A 27,783-nucleotide genomic window follows, 5' to 3' on the forward strand; every position below is an offset into this window, starting at 1 on the left:
TAATAAGTCAAAAGGTTTACAGAGAAAAGTAAGTCTCCCATCCCCACCTTCCACCACCTGATTCTGCTTTGCTGGCATCTGCTGTTACACATTTGCCAAGTATCTATTTCCCAAGTATTTCATTTCAAAAGAAACCATCTTTTCAAAATGCTGCTTCTAACTGGTTCTTTTGTCTGTTCTTTAAATGTAATGTTATATGTTTTTTGAATAGTTCATCTAATATAAACTGAAGCAGGATACAAACGCTATTTTGCATCTTGTGTTTTGTTACTTAACTGTAGGATAAACAGACAATTTGTCATTGCAATCAGGCCAATTTGAGGGTGAAGGTGATGCAGTCAGCAGTTACGCCAGGACCACTGGCGTTCACCATGACCATCCCATGCAAACCATGAAATAGCTACCGTACACATCGCCTGCCTTAGACACTGTTCTATACCAGTACCTAAAGTGTGTCCTCATTGTTGAGTCATAGTTGACACATACCATATGAATATACATATATTCATATATATGAGTTGTGAGATATATATATGCATACACTTATGTATATAAGTTTAAAGCACAAACCACTCAAGAACTTGAATCTTACTGTTACACCTTACACACAGGCAGGCCACCAGTGTGCCCACTCCTAGCCCCTCCACTCCTATCCCCTAGTCCACAGAGTTTAACAGCCACCTAAATTTTATGCTAATAATGCCATTGCTTTTTTTAAAAAATACTATCACATAGGCATGTATACCTGAACAATATATTGTATAAATTTGCTTGCCTTTTTGTATGTTAGCATGGCATCTTTTTTGTAAATTAAAAAAAAATTTAGTCTTTATTGTATTTTTTTATTACCATTTAGTCCTTTTATATGCTCTCCCCCCAGCAATCACCACACTGTGGTCCATGTCCATGAGTCCTTCTTCCTTTTGCTCAATCCATCCACCCCCTAACCTTGGCCTCTCAGCTGTCATCTTGCTCTCCATCTATGAGTCTGTCCCCATTTTTCTTGTTTAGTTCATTCATTAGATTCTACACATGAATGAAATCATATGGTATTTGTCTTCCTCTGACTGGCTTATTTCACTTAGCATAATGCTCTCCGGGTCCATCCATGCTGTTCCGAAGGATAAAAACTTTCCTTGTTTTTATGGCCCAGTAGAATTCCACTGTGTAAATGTCCCATAGTTATTTTATTCACTCATCTACGGATGGACACTTGGGCTGCTTCCATAACTCGCTGGTTGTAAGGAACGCTGCAGTGAACGTTGGGGTGCTCATGTTCTTTTGAATTAGTATTTTGGGTTACTTTGGATATTTTCCCAGACGTGGAATTGCTGGGTTGAAAGACAGATCTATTTTTAATTTTTTGCGGTATCTCCATTCTGCTTTCACCTGTGGCTGCACCAGTTTATATTCCCACCACACAGTGCAAAAGGGTTCCACTTTCTCCACATCCTGGCCAGCACTTGTTGTTTATTGATTTATTGATGATCGCCATTCTGACAGGTGTGAAGTGAAATTTCATTGTGGTTTTAATTTACATTGCTCTGATGATTAGTGACATTGAGCATCTTTTCATATGTCTATAGGACATCTGTATGTCCTCTTAGGAGAAGTGTCTATTCAGGTCCTTTGTCAATTTTTTAATTGGGTCATTTGTTTATGTTTTGGTGTTGAGTTTTGTAAGTTCTTTATAAATTTTGGATAGTAACCCTTATCAGATGTATTAGCAAATATGTTCTCCCAGTCTGTGGGTTGTCTTTTCATTTTGTTGATGGTTTCCTTTGCTGTGCAAAAACTTTTAATTTGATGCAGTCCCACTTATTTTTTCTTTTGTTTCCCTTGCCTGAGGAGATACAGCCAATAAAACATTTCTACACACAATATCCAAGATTTTACTGCCTATGTGCTCTTCTGGGATTTTTATGGTTTCACATCTAACATTTAAGTCATTAATCCATTTTGAATTTATTCTTGTGAGTGGTGTAAGGAGGTGGTTTAGTTTCATTTCACATACCTGTCCAATTTTTGCAACACCACTTTTTGAATAAACTATCTTTAGCCCATGCTATGTGCTTACTTCCACTGTTGAATATTGACTATAAAGGTGTAGATTTATTTCTGGGCTGTCCATTCTGGTCCCTTGATCTATGTGTCTGTTTTTGTGCCAGTACTATGCTCTTGTGACTACTACGGTGTTATAGTACCGTTTGAGGTCAGGGAGAGTGATTCCAGCTTTACTCTTCTTTCTCAGGATTGCTGTTGCTGTGTGGGACCCTTTGTGGTTCCATATCTTAAAGTATGAAGTCTTTAGCAACTTGGTTTCTTCTTTTTTACTCAACATTCTCTTTGTATTTTTATCTCTTCATCTGTATTTTTTCACATAGCTGTAGTTCATCAGTTTTTAGTGATGGGTAATTTTCTATTGTATAAATATTCCATAATGCATTTATCCATTCTTCTACTAATAACGTTTGGGTTGTTTCCAGTGTTTTCTGCCTCTACAAACAAACAACAATGCTATAAACTTTCTGCACATCTTTGCAGATGTATTTATGCAAGAGTTACTCCAAAGCACAGGAATGAAGTTGTTGGCTTTGAGGGTATGTCTATGTTCAGCTCTACAAACAATGCCAGTTTAGTTACCAAAGTTTTAATACCAACGTACAGCCCAACCAGTTGTGAGAACAGCCATATCACCAGACAACCACACTGGGGCACTGCCGGTCAGGAAGAAAGGAGAGCAGGAGTACGGAGGAGGCAATAGGCATGGTCACCATGAGGTGGCCCCCTCACCACAGACACCGTGTTTGTCCCATGTATGGATCACATTCAGCGTCTTCCTGCGGGCAGCATCATCGGAGTCTCAGACAGCTGCTGAATCCCGCTCAAATTCAAGACCCTCTGGCACACATGCAGTCAGCACTCAATCAGGTTCCAGATATGGCTCCCTGTGGTCCAGCTTTCTGACTTCATTATTGTGACCTCTGAGAAAACATACAGTAGGCCACTCAGAGGACCAAATATGTATTTCTCATACATATCTGATTTTCTTCCATGGTTCTTGGCTCACAGCTCCCAAAACCCTTCAAATTTCCTAAGTGACAAGAGCTTAAAGGTGGTTCTTATGTTAATAAGGTGACTTTTGGAAAGGGTTTTAGGATGCAGGCTGGTTGCCAGTGAAGCCAACCTTGTGATCAGAGGGTAAGAATATTTAGTATCCACCTCCCAATCTCCAGGAAGCAGCCAGGGGCAGCAGAATGTCCATGATTTAATCAATTACGCCTATTTAATGAAACATAAAAGTGCTACATAGTTTAAACAAAATAGTATCCAAGCCAGTCTCCAGGGAAGTGAAGACTGAAGGAAAAAATAAGGAAGCGGAGGTGTGTGGCAGACCACACCACACCAGCCTTTTCTGCCCAAGCTTGGCTTCCACATATGTCCACATCTTCTTACAAATATAAAGCATGTAAGTGTTAAGTACTTGAAGGAAAGGAAAGGGAAATGGAAGATAAATGTATTGCTTTGAGTAAACTATCCAGAAAATTCCTCCTCTACTGACTCCACGGTCCTGGGTTGTATTGAAGTTTGTTGATTTGTAGCTATGGAGACTCAAGGACACCTTCGGCTCAGACAAGTAACACCACTACCCGCTGGTCCCAAAGAGGTGACTGTGGCTAAACATAGTGTGTCAGTGAATGCTAGGAGATGATTTTTAGATTGGACTGCCTTTGCTACAAAATGATGCATTTGAATATATTTTAATATTGAGATTCCACACATTTAATTTCATCAAGAAATTTTGCTTGCTCTTTAAATAAAACATGAGCTAGATCCAAAGGACAAATGTTCTGAGTGATATTGTGTCTGGAGCACACGATAATCCTGCCAAGTTGATTTGCTATGCAATTCAGAGAGAAATCATATTAATTCAATCAATAAGAATCATCATAGAGCCAAAGGAAATAAAGGAACTATATACCAGGCACTTTATACATATTAGCTCCTCGTCGGCAGCCTCAGAGGTTTGAGATTGAGAAGAAATGAGGCTTAGGGTAGTCAGGAGTCCATATGCGGTAATTAGCAGAGGCAGGAAAAGAACCCTCAGCTTTGTGACATTCTAGTCAGCATACTTTTTACTATAGCTCTCGGCCTTCGAGAGTGGACAAAGAAAATAAGTGGAAGGTCAAAGGAGCTTTTAATAAATCACCAATGTTCCTATTATACTTTTACAAAATTAAACATTTGTTTTTATAGGGAAGCTTTGAAATAATCTGACCACAGGGCATTCGTAATAAAGTATCATATTGAATTCGATAAAAAAGAAATTGGCCAATGCTACAATGAGGCCATTTATAAATGTATGTCCTTGTTTACAGTGAGTGTGATGTCGAGGTAGATTGATCATTTCTTCTAGAAAATAACTAAAGGTTCTGCTCACATTGCCCAGTAGTGTGGCTAACAATATATACAGTAAACAGGTCTGATGAAAGTTTTGCAAGGACAAAATTTCAAGGTTATTTAACCTGCCTGAAAAAAGACCTTGTGCACATTATCAGGAACACTGTAGCTGTTTCTGTGTTTGTCTTTTTTCTTACCTTGTAGTTTAGTTCCGAATAAAAAGAGAAAAAAGCAATTATGAAACATTGTATTTTGTGTACAATATGTGTTGATGACAGTTTATTAAAGGCACATGTTTTATTTCCACTGAAGGAAAACAACAAACAAAAACCAATGAAAACATTTGTTCTCCACGAAGATCTCTTTTATAGCTACTCAGATCATTTTGCTCATCAACTTGATATTTTCCTTAGATGAAAGATTTCATGTATAGATTTTGCATTTCTCTGGAATTGAACATTGAAGCTTATATGATACTAATGGGAAAGAAGAAATAACATTCTAAGAGTGGCATGCAGACTAATAATATCTAATTATCACTAGAGATGTCATATCTACAAATTTATGTAGGCGTGCCATCAGGGAGAATAAGCTGTCTATGACATTAATTCTAAGAAGCATGTATCACCAATTTTTAAAATAATTTAGAAGCCACACTGTGAGCAAAAATAAAAAGGAAGGAAAAAAAGCCTGTATGTTCGAAGGTGAGCAAACTACCATAAATCAGTAGAATGCAAACACAGAATTGTTCAAATATAAGAAGTTGCTTTCTTATATTTGCAGTACAATGGTAGTACCGCATGCTGGTGGAAGGCAGAGTAGGTGGCGTGGGGGTCTCCCACGCAGCCTTTTAAAGACCCAGGCTGGTGGAAGCACTGTGGGGGAAGCACTGGTACTCAGTGCTTCGGCCCAAGGCCACCCCCGGTGTCAAAATCCAGGCGGTGCAAGGGAAAAGCTTGTGGCAGATCACACATCCGGGACTTTAATGGGCCAAGCCTGGGCGTGGTTTAAAAGGACACGCTTATTCTTTTCAGAATGCCACTCACTACCTGTCATTGCCTCTGTGTCTAGCACTGCTCCACTGAAAAAAATCCAAGGCACAAAAGAGGGGCAGAATCTTTCCCATTCGTGAAGGGAAGGTTCTGTTTACTTAGGTTTTTCAACATTTATCTTAGCACTTTCAGCACCTGGCCTATTTCACTCAGCATAATGCTTTCCAGTTCCATCCATGTTGTTGCAAAGGGTAGTAGCTCCTTCAAACAAGTAAGCAGAAAAAAAAAAACCCAAAAAACAAAGACACTGAAATAGAGAACAAGGGGATAGTGACCAGAGGGGAGAAGGAAGGGAAGTTAAGGGGAAAAAGGGGGAGGGATTTGGAGGAACAAATAGGAAGGACACAGGGACGAGAACTAAGGGGGGGGGGAGGAAATGGGAGGGAGGTGGGGAGCAAGGGGCAGGGGAGGCTGGGATGGGAAAAATAGACAAAAAACTGTACTTGAAAAATAACTAAATAAAATAAAAAAAAATCAAAAAAAAAACATTTATCTTAGCACTGTTTTTGTCATTTTCAGTGGAACAATATTGTGTACCTTTTGGTAAATAGATCCCTTAGTATGTGATGGTTTCAACAATATTATAAGTGGCATATTAACACTTTTAATGACCAGTTTCTTATTGTTTAAGATGTTTGAAATGAGCAATCAGTGGGACTGGAGCTGCTGTGTTTAGGAGCTGGTGGCAGGAGGGACCTGGGAACAGAGGAGCAAATACAAGTCCAAGCCTCCGCAACCCCGGGGGGGCCAGAAAAACCTGCTGTTAAATTGTGAAACAAAGACTTTGACTGAGGAGGAAAAAATATATAGTGTTTTACTTGAATATTTTCCTCCATCTGTTTTTGTCTGTTATAGATTCTTAGGAATAGATCCCTTAGTAAAAATTGAGAGGAGAGATTTCTCCTGAAGGAAACAGTGATTAAACTTAAAGTCTTCTACAAACACTGCTCCAAAATTGAGAAAATACTTCAGACGTGACTCAAATAAAAATAGCTTTTGTACAACAGACCGAACTGACCTGGATGCTCCAGTTACCCAGACGGTCCTGCTGGCTACCTGTGTTAGGGAAGCGGTGATGCTCAGAGGCTCGGCATAAGGAGAGAGAATTATTAGCGAGCAGTCTGGCAGAAGCCATGTTCCGTTCTGAATGTGCGTTTGTGTCTCTATGATCTAATACTCCCGGTGATGAAGTGTACCCTACAGAAGATGTTTTTATTTGAAAATACGGCATTATCCTTATCACAAACAAGTGGAGATGTTGTTAATGCTTTGGCAAACAGAAATAAGTGTGGCGATTTTATGCTCCTGAGAATGATGAGTATTTTTGCTAAATATAGATTGTTATGTTAAATTAATATGCTGAGTTTTCAACTATTGGGAACGCATATCCTGTTAATTGATCAGCAGATTACACGTTTCCCTAGCAAATTCTGATCATCTTTTTTGAGAACTCTGCTCTGTACAATTGAAATGACCTTTCACTTTGTCCACTTTCTTTTGACAATGATGGAAGACAGCAATTTATTCAACTTCCTAAATGTGAGTAAAAAGAAGGGAATATATGAGGGCAGTTGACAGATAAGCTCTAGGACACACAGAAAAGAGGCTTATAATAAAGCCAATAGAAAAGGAATGAAAAAGATGTGAAAGTAAAAGAGGAAGAGGGAAGGAAGCAAGGTGAGATGTTTTCTGAGTGAAGAGAATCTTGCAGGTTATAAAATTCCACCAAGCATGGCCATGTTATTGGAGCAAAGATTTTTATAACAAGCACACAAATTGGTTATTATCCATTCCCTCCTCCTTCTGATACATTAGTTCTGACTCTGACTGAACAAAAGGATCATATCAAAACTTTGAAAACCAAAGATTCCCAAGCCCAGCAGAGATCTACTGGATCAGCCCCTAGCAAGGAGCGCCCCTGGAGTGACCTGCATATTTGTAACCACTGGGGAACGAAATTTGAAACAGTCAGAAGTGACCTCTCCTGGGGCCCGGTGCTGCGGGCAGAACTGTGGGACAGGAGACTGAACTTTGCCCTTTCTCACCTCTATACAACTTATTTATTTTTTTAACCATGTGCCCATGTTATATTTTAAAATAATTTTTAAAAACTAGCAATATTTTTAAAAGTTCACCAGGTGACTCTAAAGAAGAGGAAGCACTGAGAACTGCTCTAAGAGGCAGTTTTAGAGGGCGAGTGGGTCAAAATCAACGAACAATGTAAGGATTGTTCCGACAGTAACCAAACTGTTAATTCATAAGTGTCCTTTCACTCAGGGCTGATGTTTCTCTCTCATGACCTGTAGAGCAATAGCAATTGTTTACATATGTAAATGTTTTCCTACTGACTGCTAATATGTCCTCTCCCCTCACATCTAGGACCCTCTGAATCTACCCAGTTCCCCAAACTAAAAGGTCAGTGCCATGCCAGGTGTAGCGAGGAGTCTCCAGGACACTGCCCGAGATCTCTGGCTGATGTCTGTTTGGTGTGGTCGGTGCCTTACTGGATGCTCTAGAGTATGAATGGTACCCACCCCTGCTTTCCTCTTATCCTGCAGACTGACAGTTAACTATACCTGATAAGCCAAACTAAGTTTCTCATTCCCTCAAAAATTTGGGGAAAGTCTGCCTACATTTAAAGCTAGAGCTTATACAGTGTTACATTCTGAAGGTATATAATGAAAGGAAAGAATAAACAAACACATGAAAAAATTGTTCAGTGGACAACAAAAAACCTTTATCTGAGCTGGGAAAACCACATTTTCTCTGAAAGATCGGTGGCCAAAAATGCAAAAAAAAAAAAAAAAAAAGGCAAGACAACATAGAGCCAGTGTCTTGATTATATTGACAAAAGATTGAGTCTTTTTTTGTTTGTGAAGGACACCGCCAGGGTCTGTATAACAAGCTGCTCCTGTTTAAATCCTCAAAATGCTACCAGTGAGTGCCCAGCCGCCTCCTACAATTCACAGCAAGAGTGACTGCCAAAAAGTCAGAGGGTCCCAGATGGATTTAGACACACCTGCGGGCCTCAGCCCGGCCTGCCCACTTGAGTCCTCACCCCTACTCTATTGATTGTGACTGGTAGCCTTGAGTTTTATAGGCCTCTGTTTGACCTTGTAGTCTTAGGAACAAGGTCCTGAGACTGCAGAGACAGAATTTTCCATCAAACTAAAGATAACATCTTGGCCTTGGTCATGTTTTAGCTCTAGACCTAGGAAAGCATAATTATCCCATTGAATAAAACCCTTGTGAAATCAGACACAATGACTGCAGGGCTGACACCAGGACTAGATGCAGCGATCAATTACCCTCTACCCAAGCACCAGCCAATCAGTAGAGACCATGACCCTAAGTCCTTTAGTTACCATGATGAATGATTTCTTTCCCTGTGTAATCCATTCTCTGGAAGCCAATGGAGAGCCAGGTCTGTGAGCATTAACTTACTTCTGACTCTGGGAAACACTACCTCCTCAATTACTAAATCCTTACTTTCTTGGCTGCAAACTCTTGTTCCTGTCTTGTTGGGCTTTGCTGTGTGCAGGCAAATGGACCCCATCAGTCTGCTAACACTAGGACTAGCCATTGCATCTCTCTGAACATAGTTTGTACTTTGCTAAAGCGTTTCTCAGTGTTCTATGGCACTTGTGTACATTAGTAAGTATCATGTTTCAGCTGGGGAGGAAGAGAAAAGAGTTCCATGATCATAAACTGACATTTCTAGACTCCTGCCACTTCTCCCATATACCTCTCTTCTGGATCATTGTCATAAGCATACAAGGACATGACAATTTCTTCCATCTAAAAAGAAAAAAGAATACCCTTGGCTCTCCTTTCGCCCCACCTTCTCTGCAATGCCATTTGCAGCCACGCTCCTTGGAAGAGGTGCTATACTTACCATCTCCAATAATTCCTCTTCTTATTTCTCCTAAACCCATTTCATAAAGGTTTTTGACTCCATTGGTCTTCCAAAATTACACTTGTCAAGGTTGCCAGTGACCCCACTTTGCTAAATCTAATGTTTAATTCTCAATCTTCTCCTTACTTGACCTGTCGGGAGCATCTGACACAGTTGTCACTCCCGCCTCCTTGATGTAGTGTCATCAGTCATCTGCCAGGAGGCCACTGCCTCCTCCTGGCTCACCTCCCATCTTCTTGGCTCCTCCTCAGCCTCCTTTGCTGGTTCTTCCCCTTCTCCCCAGTTGTGTGATGTTGGAGGCCCCAAGGCTTGCTCTTCTGTCCATTTCTATTTTCTACTGACATAACCTTGGTGGCCTTTTCAAGTTTCATGTCTTTAAATATAACTGGCATGTTGATGGCTTCCAAGTTTGTGTCTCCGGCTCAGATCTCCCTCCTGCACTTCTGGCTCATATGTTCACTGCCTTTCCAGCATCTCCACTTTTATGTCTATGGAAGATCCCAAATCCAATGCTGAATCCCTGATCTTTCCCCAAAAGCTCCACACACAGCTTTTCCATCTTAGCAGATGGGAAGTTCACCATTTGAGTTCCTCAGGCTCACAGCCTGGAAGACATCTTCAGTACCTCTCTCTCTCTCTTTCATGCTCAACATATCTGAAAATTCTCTCAGCTCTACATGCAAAACTCTCACCATGTTTACCACCTCCACTGCTATCCTCCTACTTGAGATCACAACTACCTTTTGGGTGGATTACTGCAATAGATGCCCAATGGGGTTCCTTGCTTCATCCTTGCAGTGCTATAGTCTATTCTCAGTAGAGCAGTCAAAACGATCTTTTAACTACTTAAGTAAAGCCAAGTTATTTCTCTGGTCAAAACCTTACAGCGGCTCCCCATTTCACTCAGAGAAAAAGCCAAGAGCCTTAAATGGCTAATAAGTCTTCAGGACCTACCCTCTGTCATCACTTCTCCTGTGCCCACCCCTTTGCTCATTCTACGTCAGCCACAGGAGCCCCCTCCCATCTGCCTGAACATCAGGTCTGCTCTCGCCTTAGCCCTGGCTGTTCCTTCTCACTGAAATGCTGTTCTCCCAACGATCTACTTATATAATTCCCTCGCCATTGTCAAGTCTTTGTTCCAGTGCCATCTCCTCCATGGGGCCTCTCTTGACCACCCTCTGAAATACTGAATGAAGTCTTATCTGATCCCTGCACTAGTTCCTTCATTCCTCTTATGTTTTTTATGGCATTTATGTTTTCTATTATATTTCATAAATTACATAGTCTTATGTTTACTGTTTATTCCTCATCTAAATCCTCCAATAGATAAGCCCCATGAGGACCAGATTCTTTGACACTTATATAGCCCAAGTACCTCTGACAGAACCTGGCACATAGTAGGTATATAATCAACATTTGTTGAATGATTGATACATATGTTATAAGTTAATTGGATTTGTTTACTGATGAATTTCTCAGGACCTTTAATATACCCACACGATTTGACAATCTCCTAATTAAATACAGTGTGCAATGATTCAACCAAAGAACTAATTTGTATCAGAATATGTATTAACATCCCATAATATTTGCATTCCACAGTTAAGAAAAGCTACATCAAATCATATATTTTTTTGGTCCTTTCTATTCACAAAATGTATAATTCTACCAAGAAATGTTTTGTGATCTTAAATTGCTAGGCATGTCCTATCAGTGATATTTGCTCGTCAATTTACTCATTGATTATACATCGATATAATGCACTTTCCAAGTGGCACATAAGGCCAACCAGTCAGATAGTTGAAGTGGATAAATTTTACCATCACAGACCCTATTTGTACACTTTCTTACTGCTTTCAGTGCATTTTACTTTTAATCCCTGCAACATTCCAACTAATTACAAAGTTTTCAGACCCGTTAGAGACCTTAGAGATGATGACATATATTCTTGTCATATTAAAACGAAGAAACCTTGGCAGCAAAGGGATTTTTCCCAGATTCTTACTATTAGAGCCCTATGAAGCAGGATGGGCCCAATCCATAGGGCCCGATGTGTCCGGGATAAATACAGTGGTGTATTATGTACGCCAGACTTACCCAGGGTGCATTTTTCACTTGTTCAGTTTCACCTGATATACTCAACTCTTTCCGATCCCTCACTCCATAAATATCTAACAATCTCACCCTAATTATGACACTAATTACGTATGAACATTTCCTACTGCGGATATAATTTTTCTCTAAGTAATTCACAACAGCTTAAATATGAAAAATCTTAAGTTTCTATGATAATACCATATTAATTACTTGATCTTTCCAACTAATTAATATGATCTTCGTCACTACACCATTTTTTAAAGAAATGTAATTATTTCTTTCATTTTACAAAGAAAAACGAAAAGCGTTTCTTGGCCCTACTTGCCTCTTGCCTCTTCTTTGATCTAGTTGCCAGCCAAACTCCAGGGAAAAGCTACTATACTGCCTGGCACATGCCTGTGTGGTTCTAGCAGAATCCACACACCTGCCTTTGGATACCTCAGAACCACGAGTCTTTTCAACTGTTACTCAAGATGCCAATCCTTTCAATGAATCGGCAATTGTTCTAAGCATTTAAGATACATTGCCTGAATGCGTTCGTAACCCAAACTTGTTCAAGAAATATTTTTTAAAAATACCAAGGCAAAGATGAAAAGGAATGAGTAGTTATCCCTGGAAGTATGATTTCTTGTAGTACATTTATTGATTCTCTTTTCAAGAAATGTTTTTGAGCTCCTGTTTGCCTCTGGGTAGGGAGAGATGAACAAAGTATTTTTTTTTAAGAATTGTACCATCCAGTGGAGAGGGGCAGAAAATAAACAAATAGCAAGAAGCAGTCAGAGAGTGCTGAATGCTATAATAAAGATAAAGCAAGGTAATATACTTGAAAGATTGGAGGAGTTACTTAGATTCAGCCATCAGGGAAGGCTAAGGAAGTGTCTTTAATGTTGATCCAAATACGAAGGCAGCAAGTCTCTTCTCCAGGAGAGAAGCTTCTTCTAAAGCTGGAAGTGGGACTAGACACGAGCCTTCCGGTAAGAAAAGGAGGGAGAGTGTGACTGCAGCTTGTGAATGTGCAGAACATGGTGAGAAACGACCAGTGGGGTCGGCAGAACCCAGACCACGGAGGGCCCGCAGGTTGAAGAACAGGGTGTGAGTTTTACTCTAAGTGGACGGAGAAGCCATCAGAGAGCCTTAAGCAGGTAAATCATATGGTCTGACTTCTTTTTTCATACAAAGAAATTGCTCTGGCTTCTGTGTGGACACCAGACAGCAAAGAGAAGGGAATAAGGAAGTTTTAGCAATTGGGGTTTGTCCAATGCACCTCCAAGTATACTGTGTGGGTATATTTTCTCTGTAGCTAGACTTCTCGAGGAGGACTAATGAGAGGCTTGAATCTAGGTATAATTTTAACTAGTTCTGCTTTTGCCTAAAACATTAAAAACCCTTGGGGTGGTAAATACACAATATAATATATAAATGATATATTGTAGAATTATATATATGAAAACTATTTTATTAATCAACATCACCCAATAAATTCAATAAAAATAAATAAAATGTTAAAAAATCATTTTAAAAAAATGAATTTGCTTGTAACGAACATAATAATGAGCAACTTTTTATTTCTGAAAAGAGAGGAAAGGATATAATGGTTTCTTCGTTCTGTATGTGCTTCATTCATTATCAGGTGGCCTCATCTCACAGACTTAAAGATGCCCGTGGATACATGGCAGCCCTGTGTACTTAGCCCTACAAAAGCTCAATTTCCTAACACACTATGGGCACCCTGGAAGGTTCTGAGAACACTGAAGTAAATAAACCTCTTCTCATGTAAAGTTCAAATTTCAGTCATGGAGACGAGACCATAAACTAGTAACTAGAACAGACCATGTATTTGAGGAAACATGATAAGGAATTAAATGTACTGGGAAGGGGTGGGAGGATCGTTTGGGGAGAATTATTAAGAAAATGGAACAATCGCGGTTCGATTCCCAGTCAGGGCACATGCCAGGGTTGCAGGCAGGTTCCCTGCAGGCCAGTTCCCAGCAGGGGACGCACGAAAGGCAACCATACATTGATGTTTCTCTCCCTCTCTTCTTCCCTTCCCCTCTAAAGATAAATAAATAAAATCATAAAGAAAAAAAAAGAAAATGGAATGTTTGAGCATTGCCCACAGAGCAACAAACAAGGGTGGAGAGAATGGAATCTTCACCAGGAGGCAACACAAAGCAAACCACATGGAGATTTTGAAAATGCAAAGCATGTTAGGGAAATGCACACATCAAAGCCCAGAAAGAAACAAAGAGAAGTTTACAGGAAAGTGAAGGTTTATTTAATGAGGACAAGCCTGGAGACACCAGCGAGATAATGCTCTAAAACCTGGCCCCCTTATGACTTCTAGGGGGTGCATTTATAGGGGAAAATTAATAATCATGACAACTAAGGGAGTTAGGCTCTACTGACTGCTCAGGGCCAGGGAAGGGAGTAATTAGTCTCAGCCATGGCATCATTTTGCCTGGTTTCACAGGGATGTGGTTTGTAGGGTCTTCCTCCTTCATGAGCCTGGGGCTGAAACAAAACTAAGGTCAAGATGTTATCTTTAATTTGACTGAAACTTTGATGTCTTGATCAACAGGCCCGAGGCTTTGTTCTTAAGGTAGTTTGACACTAACCAGAACCCAATTGTCCAGAGAGCTTAATGACTAAGGGAGTGGACATGCAGTGTTGCAAAGGTGAAGGGATCTGGTGGAAAGGAGGCAAATGATTCATGGTGCTCTTAGACTGGACAATGCTGCTTGAATCTCTAATTCATATTAGAGAAATGAAGTTCCTGAGCGGTTACATATCATGTTCGAGGCCAGGCTGAGGAGTGAGCTTCATCATGCTAAAGAAAATTTACCAAACTGTTGCAAATGTATGTTCACAGTGAAATAAAGTTTCACAGTGTCAAGGATAAGAAATTATTTCCTTCCTGTGTTTTAAAAAATAGTTCACAGATAGTTGCTTCATAAATTGAATACTTCTTTAGGAGAAATGTTTTAAAATGACATTATCCTTTTCCTTTCTTTATTTTATCCTCACCTGAGGACATTTTTTTTTCATTGCTTTCAGAGAGAGAGGAAGGAGAGAAAAACATGGTTGTGAGAGAGAATCATCGACTGGTTGCCTCCTGACTGGGAATCAAACCCGAAACCCAGGTCTAACACACAGCTCTTGAGTTTATGGGAAAACACTCCAACTAACTGAGCCGCGTGGGCCGGAGCAGCATTATCTTATTTCCTGCTGTGTGTATCTTCTTTTAAACTCATTAATATTACATTCTGGTTTTACTGTTTAGTGTGATATCTTTCTTGTTTTATATTTCCATTTGTCAAAGCCAAAAATAAGTTTAAGGCTGCTCTGGGTTATTTGGAAAGTTGTGACTTTCTTCTAGTTGAATTTGCTTCTGTGGAACCATTTATAGTTTATTGCCTCAGCAATCTTTGTCACAGGAAGAATTAATTTCTTTGAAAGGCTATGGTTTGTTAAGATTCAAAAATGATTGCTGCACTGGCTATTTTAGTGTAATCTAAATATATATGCCAAAAATATATTTGTAAATTATGGGATTTACAGTCTTGGTCAGCCACCAAAAGATACTCTGTAATTGAGATTATTTAAATTTTCTCATCTTGCCAAAGACTTGTAAGAGCATTTCATAAAATAATTCAAATTATTGTTGTTAACCCAGAATAAAACTAAATTAATGCTCTGCTTCAGATTTTTAAAGACGCATATATAATGTCACGTGGCTGCAAATCTGTGCAATTTAAATCACTCCTGAGCAGTTTTGCTAAAAACAGAATCCAAGGAAACAAGCATCACGTAGCTAGTTGTGGGCTTCAAGGGATTCTCATTTACATGGAGCTCCCTCTAAGGGCCAAATTAATTACTGCACCCCAAAGCCTACCCACCCAGGACAGGACGCCCATGTGGTCAGGCCTGTGATAAGCACGTCACATGCACTTGCATTATCCCCACAGCAACTCCGTGAGGTAGGGAGGTCCTAGTCCCCTCCTCACTCAGGAGATGGAAACACTGAGGCATAAACAAACAACCTGATCTCACAGGGCAACACATACTGACATTTAGACCTAGGGATCTACAACTCCTGACCTCTCTCCTAATATACGCTTAGCCATGATATTAACATAAAGATTAATGATTTCAGTGCACATAAACCAACAGCATAAGCATCAGGAATAAATAAATCATGTTCTTGGTCCAGGAAATAGTCTAATGGAAGCAAAGGTTTCTGAGAGAAATGTAAATTGGCATACATTTTATGTGCCAAGTGCTATCTAGGCATTTAACCTCCATCATCTCTTTAGTCCTCAAAAGAACCCTATTGGATAAGCATCGCTACCCTATTATTAAGAGAGAAACCTGAAAGTAGAGAGAAAATTAACTTGTCCATTGTTCTTCAGTGAGTAATGGAAAAACTGGGGATTCAAATCCAAATCCCAGTTACTCCAAAGGCCAGGCTCTTTCCTCTACAAACTGGGTGGGCTTTTGGTGGTACAGCTTCATTGAGCGCTCAGTCTTTCATCCCCAAGATTTTCTCCATATTAAGCTGTTTTAGAGCTACATGGAGGTCACTTGTATAACATAAAAAATCCAAAAATATTTGCTTACAAAAATCTATTTGTAGTAGGCAGAATAATATCTAGTAAGCACCTCTCCTCCAAAGATGCCCATGTCCTAGTCCCTGAATCCTGTGAATATTTTACCTTATAAAGCAAAATGGAGTTTTTAGATATAATTAAATTAAGGGTTTTAATTTAATTCAGGAGGGCCTCAAATTGTATAATCACAAAGGTTCACCACAACTCAAAATTGATCATGGCCTAAATGTAAAATCTAAAGCTAAAAAATACCTAGAATAATACATAGAAGACAATATATTTGACCTTGGGTTAAGAAAATATTTTTTTTAATTATTCATTTTAGAGAGAGAGGAAGGGCAAGAAAGAGAAACATCGATTCGTCGTTCTACTTCTTTATGCATCCATTGGTTGCCTCTGGCATGTGCCCTGACTGGGGATCAAATCCGCAACCTTGTGTATCCGGATGCTGCCCTAACCTTCTGAGCTACCTGGCCAGAGCAGGCAAAGACTTCTTAGGTTCACCACCAATGGCATGTTTCCTAACAATGAATTATTACATCCCATACATTAAAGAATTGCTAAATAAGCATGCTCGCTGAGTGAAAGAAGTCAGATAAAAAGTAGTTTATACTATACGCTTCAATTGTATACAATTCTAGGAAATGCAAAATAATGTAAGGCAACATGGAGCAGATCAATGGGTGGCTGGAGATTAGGGGTGGAGACAGGGAAGGGTAGGAAGTGATAGATGTGTTCTATCTTTTAATCACAATTTTGATTTCACGAGCTTATACAAATACCATAATGTCAAATTGCATACTTTAAGTGCGAAGTTGATTTTATCTCCATTAAGCATCGCTAAAGCTATAAGAAAATCCACCAGAGTTCCTGTGGTAACTACTGGAAGCATTTAAAACAGAAATGTTTGAAAGTTAAAGGGGAATGCAACCAACACTAAGAGTTGCAAAAAGAGACTTTCCTTTTTAGATCTTTCTCTAAGTTGTTTTAATTTTGTATCTTGCTACTTTGATGAATTCATTTTTCAGTTCTGGTCATTTCCTGGCGGAATCTTTGGGATTTTCTATGTAAAGTATCATGACACCTGAAAATAAAGACAATTTTACTTCTTCCTTGCCAATTTGCATGCCTTTCATTTCTTCTTCTTGTCTGATTGCTGTGGCAAGGACTTCCAGTACTATGTTGAATAAGAGAAGTAAAAGTGGACATCCTTGTCTTGCTCTAGTCTTAAGGGTAAAGCTTATAGTTTTCACTTGTTGAGTATGATGCTGGCAATGGGTTTGTCATATAAGGACTTTTTTATATTTAGGTTTTTTCCCTCTATTCCCACTGTGCTGGGAGGTGTTTTTTTTTTAATCATAAATGGGTGCTGCATTTTATCAGCTTTGAAGTAGACAGAGATTTTAATTTTATGTCATAATGTTGGGGCCACATGCTTCATTTCACCTACTCAAAACCTTATATTGGGTTTTTTTATGTTAGATACTGTGCAAAGAATTAGGGATATGAAGATAAGCCTGTCTCAGTCACAGGAAGTTTGTCTGTCTTATTTGTTGGCATTTACATCATAATTTTAACTTAACAAATGTGTATGACTACAGGGATGATCAAACCAATTACTCAGGAAGGATAAAAGAAAGGCACGTTAGTGAATTACAGAAGGGGGCATCTCAAAACTGGTGTAATACCCACATCCTTTCTAATTCCAGATTGAATTTAAGCCATTATTTAAAATAAACATTTCCTGCCCGGCTGGTGTGGCTCAGTGGACTGAGTGCTAACCTGTGAACCAAAGGGTCACTGGTTCAATTCCCAGTCTAGGGCACATGCCTGGGTTGCAGGCCAGGTCCCCTGTATGGGCACATGAGAGGCAACCACACATTGATGTTTCTCACCCTCTTTTTCACCCTCCCTTCCCTCTCTAAAAATAAATAAATAAAATATTTTTTAAATTTTGAAAAAGAAAACCATTTCCCACAGTACTTGCACTCAACTGTTCTCATTGCCATTCTCACAAAATTCATTTCCAACTATAGCTGCATTGACAGCTGTCTGAATAGTGACAACAGTTTTTCTTCTTAATGAAAGTCAATGCAGAATGTGATTTCATTTTAAAATAAATTTAACCAACACAAAAAAATTTTTAAATAAAATAAATTTGGATTCTCCTAAATAGTTGTGTTTTTTTTTTCTTTTTAAATCTGGGCACAGCTGGTGTGACCACCCTCAAGGAGTAATTTTGAAATTTGCTTTAATCTCACCTATTTATAGGGTCAGAGAAAGAACAAAATTCTATGCACTGCAAATTAGCTAAGGCTTCAAAGAGGTTGTGTATGAACAACATCTCAAGATGACAGAAGGAGGAAAAATGATGTTGAAAGCTCAGATATTTTTGGCCGTGATGTTTTTCTTTCTAAAATATATTTTTAAATATCATAGTCAGTGGAAGGCTATATCAGCCTCCAACAGATTGAAGTAATTTTTACAGATATGGGGCAAAGTGGTACAACCTGTCTAGGGAAACATTGGAAATATGGAGAAAAAAAATCATATGAATGTATTGTACACACTGTCTCATCTAAAAGTTCCTTCAGAGCTTATCTTAAATGCTTCCCAATCTTGCCCACCGAAGAAACTTGGGTGATGCAAGTGAGTGTGACTTCCTTTCATCCCTACACACCTTTCTACTCACTCCCCTGCTAGCCCCGCCACGTTCAAAGCAGCCGGCTGACATCTGAAAATTTCATTAAAATTCCAGTTTTATATTTCAACTGTACACATTTTATTTTACTTTTTCAAGTATTTTTTATTTAATTATTTTTCAAGTACAGTTTTCTGTCTTTTACTCCCAGCCCACCCCACCCCGTGCTCCCCACCTCCCTCCCATTTCCACCCCCCTTAGTTGTTTTCCATGTGTCCTTTATACTTGTTCCTGTAAATCCTTCCCCTTTTTCCCCCTTAAATTCCCTCCCCTCTCCCCTCTGGGTGCTGTCCCCCTGTTCTCTATTTCAGTGTCTTTGTTTTTATTTTGCTTGCTTGTTTGTTTTGTTGTTTAGCTTCCTGTTAAAGGTGAAATTATATGGTATTTGTCTTTCAATGCCTGGATTATTCCACTCAGCATAATGCAGACTGGTACAACCATTATGGAAAACAGTACAGAATTTGCTCAGAAAACTAAAAATGGACCTGCCTTTTGACCCAGCAATTCCACTGCTGGGATTATATCCTAAGAACTCTAAAACACCAATCAGAAAGAACCTATGCACCCCAATGTTCACAGCAGCACAATTTACAATAGCCAAGAGCTGGAAGCAGCCTAGGTGCCTGTCAGTAAATGAATAGATCAAACCCTATCGTACATTTACACAATGGAATTCTATGCAGCAGAAAGAAAGAAGGAGCTCCTACCCTTTTAAACTGTACACATTTAAAAAATTCTACTCCACTGCAAAACTATATACATTAAACATAAAAACATTAAATTTATATTTTGACTTTCTGTGAAATGTCACCCGGGAAAAGGACACCTGGGAAAATGTAGGCCCCATTTGATTAGTAACAATAAGAATACAATTAGTCAAGCACACAAAGACATCCAACAAAGATGGGGTGTAAGTGCCCTTAGAATCAATAAATCCTAAACAATGAAGATCTGACAAAACAGAAGACTGGTCCAAAAATTATCATATTATAGAATCATATACTCCTGTTAAAAACTTTACTAAAATTGTATATTAATTAACAAAATAGGTAGATGATCATTATATAGTGCCTATTATAAAAAAACAATTTAGGGAACTGATCCTATTTGCTAAATACATATGCCTGTGTGTTTGTCTGTGTAGCTCCCCAATTTATTTTATCTTCATTAAAAAATGTCAAGGAAAATTATATTAAAAGAATCAGAGTCAAACATCTTAAAGTACTGTATTTTTATATGCTAGAGGACAAACTGAAGTTAGCAAACTGGTAAATGCTTATCAATACACTACTGTATTTTTAAAATATGCATAAATAATTTGTGTGATTTTATTGGGACACTTTGCATATATGATTATAGAGATATGAGTAGATACACAAAATGGGATCAATAGCTGCCTTTGTCGTGTGCTCTAATGGGTACACTTCATTCATTACCTCTTTTTGGATTATTTTCTATTTCTAAAAAAGATACAAACCACAGGAACGTCAATGGCATGTGTAAATAGAATGGAAAATGTACACTATTCATGTCAACACCACATTATTCAATGTTGCATCACCTCACATTGTTTTTAAAGTGATAAGAGTACAGAAAAACATTATCAAGTAAAAAAAATACATATTAGCATATCGGCTTCAAATCTTTACACAGAGCACCCACACACAATCAAGAACTGAATCCTGCCTTGGCTGGTGTAGCTCAGTAGATTGAGCATGGGCCTGCGAAGCAAAGGGTGGCTTATTCGATTCCCGGTCAAGGCACATGCCTGGGTTGCAAGCCAGGTCCCCAGTAGGGGATGCACAAGAGGCAACCACACATTGATGTTTCTCTCCCACTCTTTCTCCTTCCCTAAAAATAAATGAATAAAATATTTAAAATTTTAAAAAGAACTGAATTCTGCCCTAATTTCTCTCTTCCCATCAGTGTTGTAAAAATCCTAGCATATCATAGGTGTCTGGTTTCTAGCAGGTGTTGTTACCAATCAGCTCTTTGAACCTAGCCACTGAAGAAGTCTACCTTCTCAGGTGATACCAGCTACTTGCTTGCTTTCTTGTTACTGTGAATGAATTGTGAATGAATTTTCAGACATTTTAAATTGTGTACCACTATAAATGACAAAATATGAGCATGCTCAGATGTATGCTCAGATGTATGCTTATTTATTTTAAAGTCTACCCAAAAGTTATACCAATACACTGTATTAATGCACCTCATAGTATTACTAACCATGCCCCTCTTTCATCTGGTCAGCATAGCAGCCAGAGGGACTCTTCAAAAACATAAATCAGATCGTGTCAGGAGACACCTCCAGTGGGTCCCTGTCTCACTTAGAACAAAAGCCCAAGTCTTTAAAATGGGCCTGTAGGCCTTGTACAGTCAGGCTCCCCCCTTGGTCCTCTCCGCTGACTCCATTCAAAGCACCCTGGCCTCCTGGCTATTCCCTGAGTATAGAAGGCATATTTTTAACTCAAGGCCAAGGTTTGGAATGTCAGAGCTAAAGCAGCTTGAAAAGAACATTCACACAGGGTGTAAGGGAGTATCCTGGTGTGATCGAAGTAAGTATCATTAGTAATGGGACAAATGGACATTGTGTGACATCTGATGGGATGCAATGAGAACACAGCATCGCTTTAGTGAGTGTAGTGCGTAACCTGAGGACCTAACTTGATCTGGTCTCGAGGAAAACCACAGACAAGCCTGAACTGAGAAGCATTCTGTGAGTAGTTGGCCTGCAACCTTCAAAGGCCTCGAAGTCATCAAATTCAAGGAAATATTAAGAACCTTCTCCAAACTGAAGAAATCTAAAGAGATGTGACAACTAAATTATTGGATTTCAACTTGGATCTTTTTACTATAAGGACATTATTGGGACAACTGGTGAAACTTGATTAGGTTTTGAGGATTAGTTGGTAGTAATATGTCAATATTAATTCCCTGGGTCTGGTGATTCTATTGTGGTTAAATAAGAGAATGTCTTCCTTGTAAAAAATACACAGTAAACATATTTGAGGTAAGAGAGCAACAGGTCATTACATTAATTTAAATGGCTTCAGGAAAAAATAGGTTTCTTTCCTATACTTACAGCTTTTCTGTATGTTTGTGACCATTTCAAATATTTAAAACATATTGAAAAAATGCAATTCAGGTCATGTCATTCCTCTTTTTAGAAATCGCTTCATGCCTCTCATCGCCTTCAGAATGTAGTTGTTGTACAACATAATCAGCCTATCGGTCACAGGCCAGCATTTCTTTCAGTTCTGAGAACGCACCCTGGTCCTTCTTATCACAGAGTCTTAGCCCTAGAGTCCCCTTTTCCAGAGACATGTTTCCTCTGCCCATTGCCAAGCTCCACGTTCTTGCCTTGAGTGCAGTTCTCTAGCCTACGTACTGTTTCCTGGAGGCCTGCTCACATGGGCTCGATACTCACCCTTCACAGGATTTGCCCTGATTATAATTGTAACTACACAGAAACCCTATTTCCTTTAAGCTGGGCTTTTATTTTGATTTTTTACTTTGACTCAAACTGTTCACACCCAGCACTCTAACTCACCTCCTTCTTCCTTGCTTATCATTAAGCCCTCTGGACAATGAGCATCTGGTCAGTTCCAGACCCAGGAAAGTAGAATGACCCTAGTGAACAAATCCTTGCAAAACTGGGCAGAAAGACTCCATGGCTGACATCAGGACCGGATTACCCTACACCAGCACCAACCGACCCCTAAGTCCTTTAGTCACCCAACTAATGATTTTTCCTCTGTGTAACCCATCCCCTGGAAGCTGTCAGGGAAGCCGGTCTCTGAGCATTAGCTCACCTGTGGCCCCAGGCATGGGGCCCTCTCCTAAATAAATCCTGACTTTCTTGGCTGCAAACTCCGCTTGTGGCTCATTGGGCATTGATACACACAGGCAAACAAACTTCTTCAGTCCAATAACATACTCAATTGTTTGCTCAACATATAATTATCCCTCTAGTAAACTACATGATGTAGCAACAGACTTTGGAACAACATTATGGTCTACGAAGGACTTGAGAAATTGCCTATGTAGACTTTAAACCCACCGCTAAAATTTTCATGTGCTTGCCTTTTTAAAACAGACTTCCACCATCATTTGGCCAGGCCCAGGGATGTTGGAGATCCCAGGGATGCAAAGAGCTGGGACCAGGGGACCATTGAGAGGTACATGAGAAAGCAGCACTTCAAGGCTGCAAGAGGAATAGCTGCCCCCACTCTAGATGAAGGCAGCTCCCCATTCACCTATTGGTTCATTTACTTATTTCATCTTATTCTTCTATCCTAGTGCTTTGGGTGTCCCCAAGAATTTCATATATTCTTATGCATGTGTGTGCAGGTATGTGCGTATGCTCACAAACACACACGCACACAAGATAACTCTAGAAGTTAATAGCAAGTGGAGGAGTTGGCTGATCTGCCAGATTGTTGGTGAGCATAAGTATTTGGAAAAAATACTGGTAACTCATTTAAAGCTACATATGAATAATAGAATATATTGAATATTTGCCTTTATAGAAGACATAATTTTAGAGACCTTTTCAAGTAATCTGCAAAAAAATTGTTTAAAATAACCTTATAGGTCAATGAGTCCCACTGCCTTCAGTGTTCAGTTCAAGTCAGTAAGTCTGCAGCGCCCATCAGTGCCATTACACCAACCACGAAGAATTAAAGAAGGGGAGGTGTCACTTGTGTGGATGTGCAGAGAAGAGCATTTCAGGCGGAAGCACTGTAAGCTCACAGACCCGACGGTGGGAGTACGCCTAGTGTGTTTGAGCGTGTGTGCGAGCACGCATGCACGTGTGTTCTATGTGTGTGTGTCAGTGTGAAATTAGTGTCTACTTTAGCTTTGGCCTGAGGGGAAAAATAATTAACTTTACTGTAGTCATTTAACTTAGTCCTAAGTTAAGTAACCATAAAACTTAACACCTAGTTACTGGAAATATTTTTGAAACAGATCCACGCCGAGTTCATTCCAGAGGGGACGGCAGAGGTTTGGGAAGAGAAGGGACACAAAAGGGAGAAGAGCGCCTGGGCCCTGCTGGCACCTCTTGTGTCTGTCGTGGGTCAGTGGGGACTCCCAGTGCCTGCTGCCGTCAGCTGCCCACACAGCCCTCTGCCTGGAGCCCCTGCAGATCAGGCAACGGGATTCAGAATCCCCTGGAAAGGCTGTGGTGGGCTGTTTGGAAGTTTGGTCACAAACCAAAGAAGGTTTCTAAAAAATCCATCTTGTGCTCCATAGACATCCTCCATAGAACATAGCCATCCTCTGGCCATTTTGAATGACATTCATAGCAGATGTTTTATTAGCAACAGCAATTTCTCTTCTTCTGAGAATCTCTAGTGAGAGCATTTATAATTGTTGGTATAACAAACTCTCTTCCAAACATGGAACATTAGATTCTGCATAATACAACATGTGTATGTATGTATATCCTTTTTTAAAATGAGATCCTCACGGCAACCTTGGGAGGTTCCCAAAACAGGTATGATCTCCTTCTTACTGTTGAGGTGTCTGGCCAGGGCCTCTGCGTATCCTTAAGCAGCTTATTCACCACATAAAGAGACCAGACTAAGGGGCAAGAGAGGGCTGAGATCCATCCCACATTCTGTCCACCAACCTAGTGTGGGGGGGGCTACACACACCCAGAGCAGGTGCCTTTTCTAATTAGCATGAAGATGCCGCATGAGCTAGAGCTCCCCTTGTTTCTGGGTAGTGGAGGGATGAAACAATTTGCCCAAGACCTAGTTGAGAATAAACTATCCTTCCTTCTCACCTAATCAAATTTCTCTTAATGAAATATGCATTCTACTATAATACACTAACACAGACTTTGAGGCATTGTTAATTAATAAACAGCCATTTTCAGAATGCTTTGCAAGCGTAAATTCATTAAGTTCACCTTCCACTTTTATTTGTTTTCTCCCTTTTTTTTTTGCTTTTTCTTTACTGGACAGCCTACAGAGTTTGCTAATCACAAATTAATACAGATCCCCAGTAAGGCAAAGGGCTTTACAAACTATGGGGCTAATGTATAATTGATATTATACAACTAGATGGAAAGAAAATAAAATATTATCACAACTGTATTAAAAGCGATATTTCTGAATGATTTGACAGGTAAAATTTGGTCGAATATATCAAGACATTTATATCATTGAATTTTAGTGATCACCGAGGAGATATTTTTACTTAGAGATTTATAAATCTCTGAGGCCTCTCAAGGGGCGGAGATTTGAATAGACATGTCTCTGAAAGTTTCCTTGCAGTCTGACATTTGTGCGGCCCTTATTTCACAGGTAATCTCAAAAAACCGGAGGGCAAGGCACCTCCAGGCAGCCTCCGTCCTCGGCCAGTGTGACTGGGATGCCTCCGTCCCTGCTCAGAGAATTCCTCTCCCAGGGCCCTCTTCACACTGCTGCACCTGATCATTTGTCCACTTTTCTTTTTAAAAGTTTTTTATTGTTGGGCAAATACAGTTGCCTCCATTTCCCCCCTACAACCCCCCCCACCCAGCCATCCCCACCTCCCACCCTTGATCCTACCGGCTTTTGGTTTTTGTCCATGTGATATGTCCTTTATAGATGTTCCTGAAAACCCTTCCCCCACTGCCCCCAACTATCCCTTCCCACCTCCCTCTGCTTTCTGTCAGTTTGTTCTTAGCTTCTGTCTTCCCCAATAAATGATAATTCATGGAGAAAAGAGAGCTGGTCTTTTTTAGTGCTCGTATTCATGACATCTAAGACATGGTAGTAAGTAGGCAATACATGGTTGCTCAGTGATATCTGGGTGGAAGAGAAGACACCATGAGTTTTGCTCCATATTAGAGACCTAAGTTCATAAATAAGGAGCAGACTGTACACTCCCTTATCCGGAAATCTATAGAAGATAGCAGACAGTCAGACAATCAGACTCAAAAACCGGTTGAGAAAGCTCTTAACCCGCTTTGAGTCCTCAAAAAAATAGGCACGAGATGAAAACGCGGACTTAATGTGAGGGAATATGAAGGAGAAATGTGTAGAAAAGTACATATGCAATAAAAACATCTACAACCTTATCCCCAGTCTAGTAACCTTCAAAGGAAGTACCATGAAATTAGTCTGTGAGCACGGGTTTCTGTCCTCCCTCTCGTTCCTTGCTATTACTCTCTTCTCTTCTAAAATATGGACAGGAAAGGTGACCTTCCCAAGCATCGAACTCCCCACGGATAAAACAATTAGATTTAAGTTAAGCCCCTTCTAACCCTAACCAGAACTTTTTACCGCGAGAAGTTAGTCTTTTGTACTTCTGTCAATGTTCCAGAAGGGGGCAGCATTTATTCACAGTAGGGAGACCAAGGAAAAGCTTTTACTTGAGCTTGGCTTCAAAGCAGGCAAGGTTGGGAAGCTGGATGAAAGGAACAGTTCAACTCCTCTTGAATTTGGTGTGAGTACATAAGTGGTGTCAAAAGTAGCAAAGTGGACGGAAGCCTGGTATCTACTCAGCTGCGTGGGTATGAATCCCTCTTGTTCATTCACCATTACCCCCCTGATGCTGAGTACAGTTTCTAGCACAGGGTAGTAGCTTAATAAATGAATGATTGATAAAGAACGGGGATGGGTGAATCTCAGGTGTACCTGTGAATAAGGCAACTCTATCTTTGGAGAGGATCTCCTTATACCTTTTTCTAGAACTCCTCCTTCTTTCCATGATTTTAACACAGTTCTGTGCACCTGCAGTTCTTCTTACCCCTGAATTCCTCATCTTTACAATTATTGATTCATCCACCCGTTTACTTAACAAATATATTGAATACCTGATATATGCTAGCTTTTGCTCTGACTTCCCTACAGCATGACAAAATACATGCTGATTGTAAGGTATAAGTACATCCTTACGCCTTACAATATAGTAGTTCCTAAGGATAATTGAACTGGGGAGAAAGGATGGGGCTAGGAATAATCCTTTATTTTAGGATGTGCCAGGAGTTGGACTTTGTAACACAAAAAACATGACTCTAATACATCAGGTAGAGCAGGTGATCATTTGAGGCCAATGGACCTGTTGAGCTGGTCAGGAGTCTCAGCAGCTATGTGCGCTCCCTGAGTTGCCTTGATCGCTTTGTTCCAACACTGAGCAAGTGGGAGGGGCAAAGGGGCCTTAGAGATGACCTGTTCTACCTGCTTCCTTTTTCTATGAGGGAGTGAAGCCTAGGAAGGTTGTTCCCCTCCCAAGGCACTACCGACCAGTTGCAGAGCAGGGTTTAGAAGCCATTCTCCACGCTCCCAGTGTGCTCTTTCTAGAGGTCTGCTACTTTTTTTTAAATTAAAATATCATGCCCACCAACACGCTGTCTGTTACAGTTTTTAAAAAACGAACTTTAATTTTTAGGTCAATTTTTGGTTAACAGAAAAATTGAACTTATCAACCAGATAGTTCAAGAACCATGCCTTTGGTGTTATAGCTAAAAAGTCATGACCAAACCCAAGATCATCCAGATTTTCTCCTATTAATGTTATCTTCTAGGAATTTATAGCTTTTCATTGTATATGTAGGTCTGTGATCCAATTTTAGTTAATTTATTGTATTATTTGAGGCACTAATGTAAATGGTATTTTGTTTTTAACTTCGAATTCCACTTGTTCGTTGCCGGGTCAAGTCAAAGCAATTGACTTCTGTATATTAACTTTGCATCCTACAATCTTGCTATAATAACTTATTAGTTCCAGAAGTGTTTTTGTTAATTTTTCTGGACTATCTACATGGACAACACTGTCATGTGCAAATAATGAGTTTTACTTCTTTTCCAATCTTTATACATTTTTTTCCTTTTTTTGTCTTAATACATTAGCTAGGACTTCCCCTACAATGTTAAAAGGAAGTGGTGAGAGAAAATACCCTTACCTCATTCCTAATGTTAGTGGGAAATCTCCTAGTTTCTCACCATTAAATATGATGTTTGCTGTGGTTTTTTATCAAGCTGATTTTTCTTTTTTAGCCTACTGATACAATAGG

Source organism: Artibeus jamaicensis, unplaced genomic scaffold (genome assembly GCF_021234435.1).
Source record: "Artibeus jamaicensis isolate MK-2021 breed Jamaican fruit bat unplaced genomic scaffold, CSHL_Jam_final scaffold_916, whole genome shotgun sequence".
Classification (NCBI taxonomy): Eukaryota; Metazoa; Chordata; class Mammalia; order Chiroptera; family Phyllostomidae; genus Artibeus; species Artibeus jamaicensis.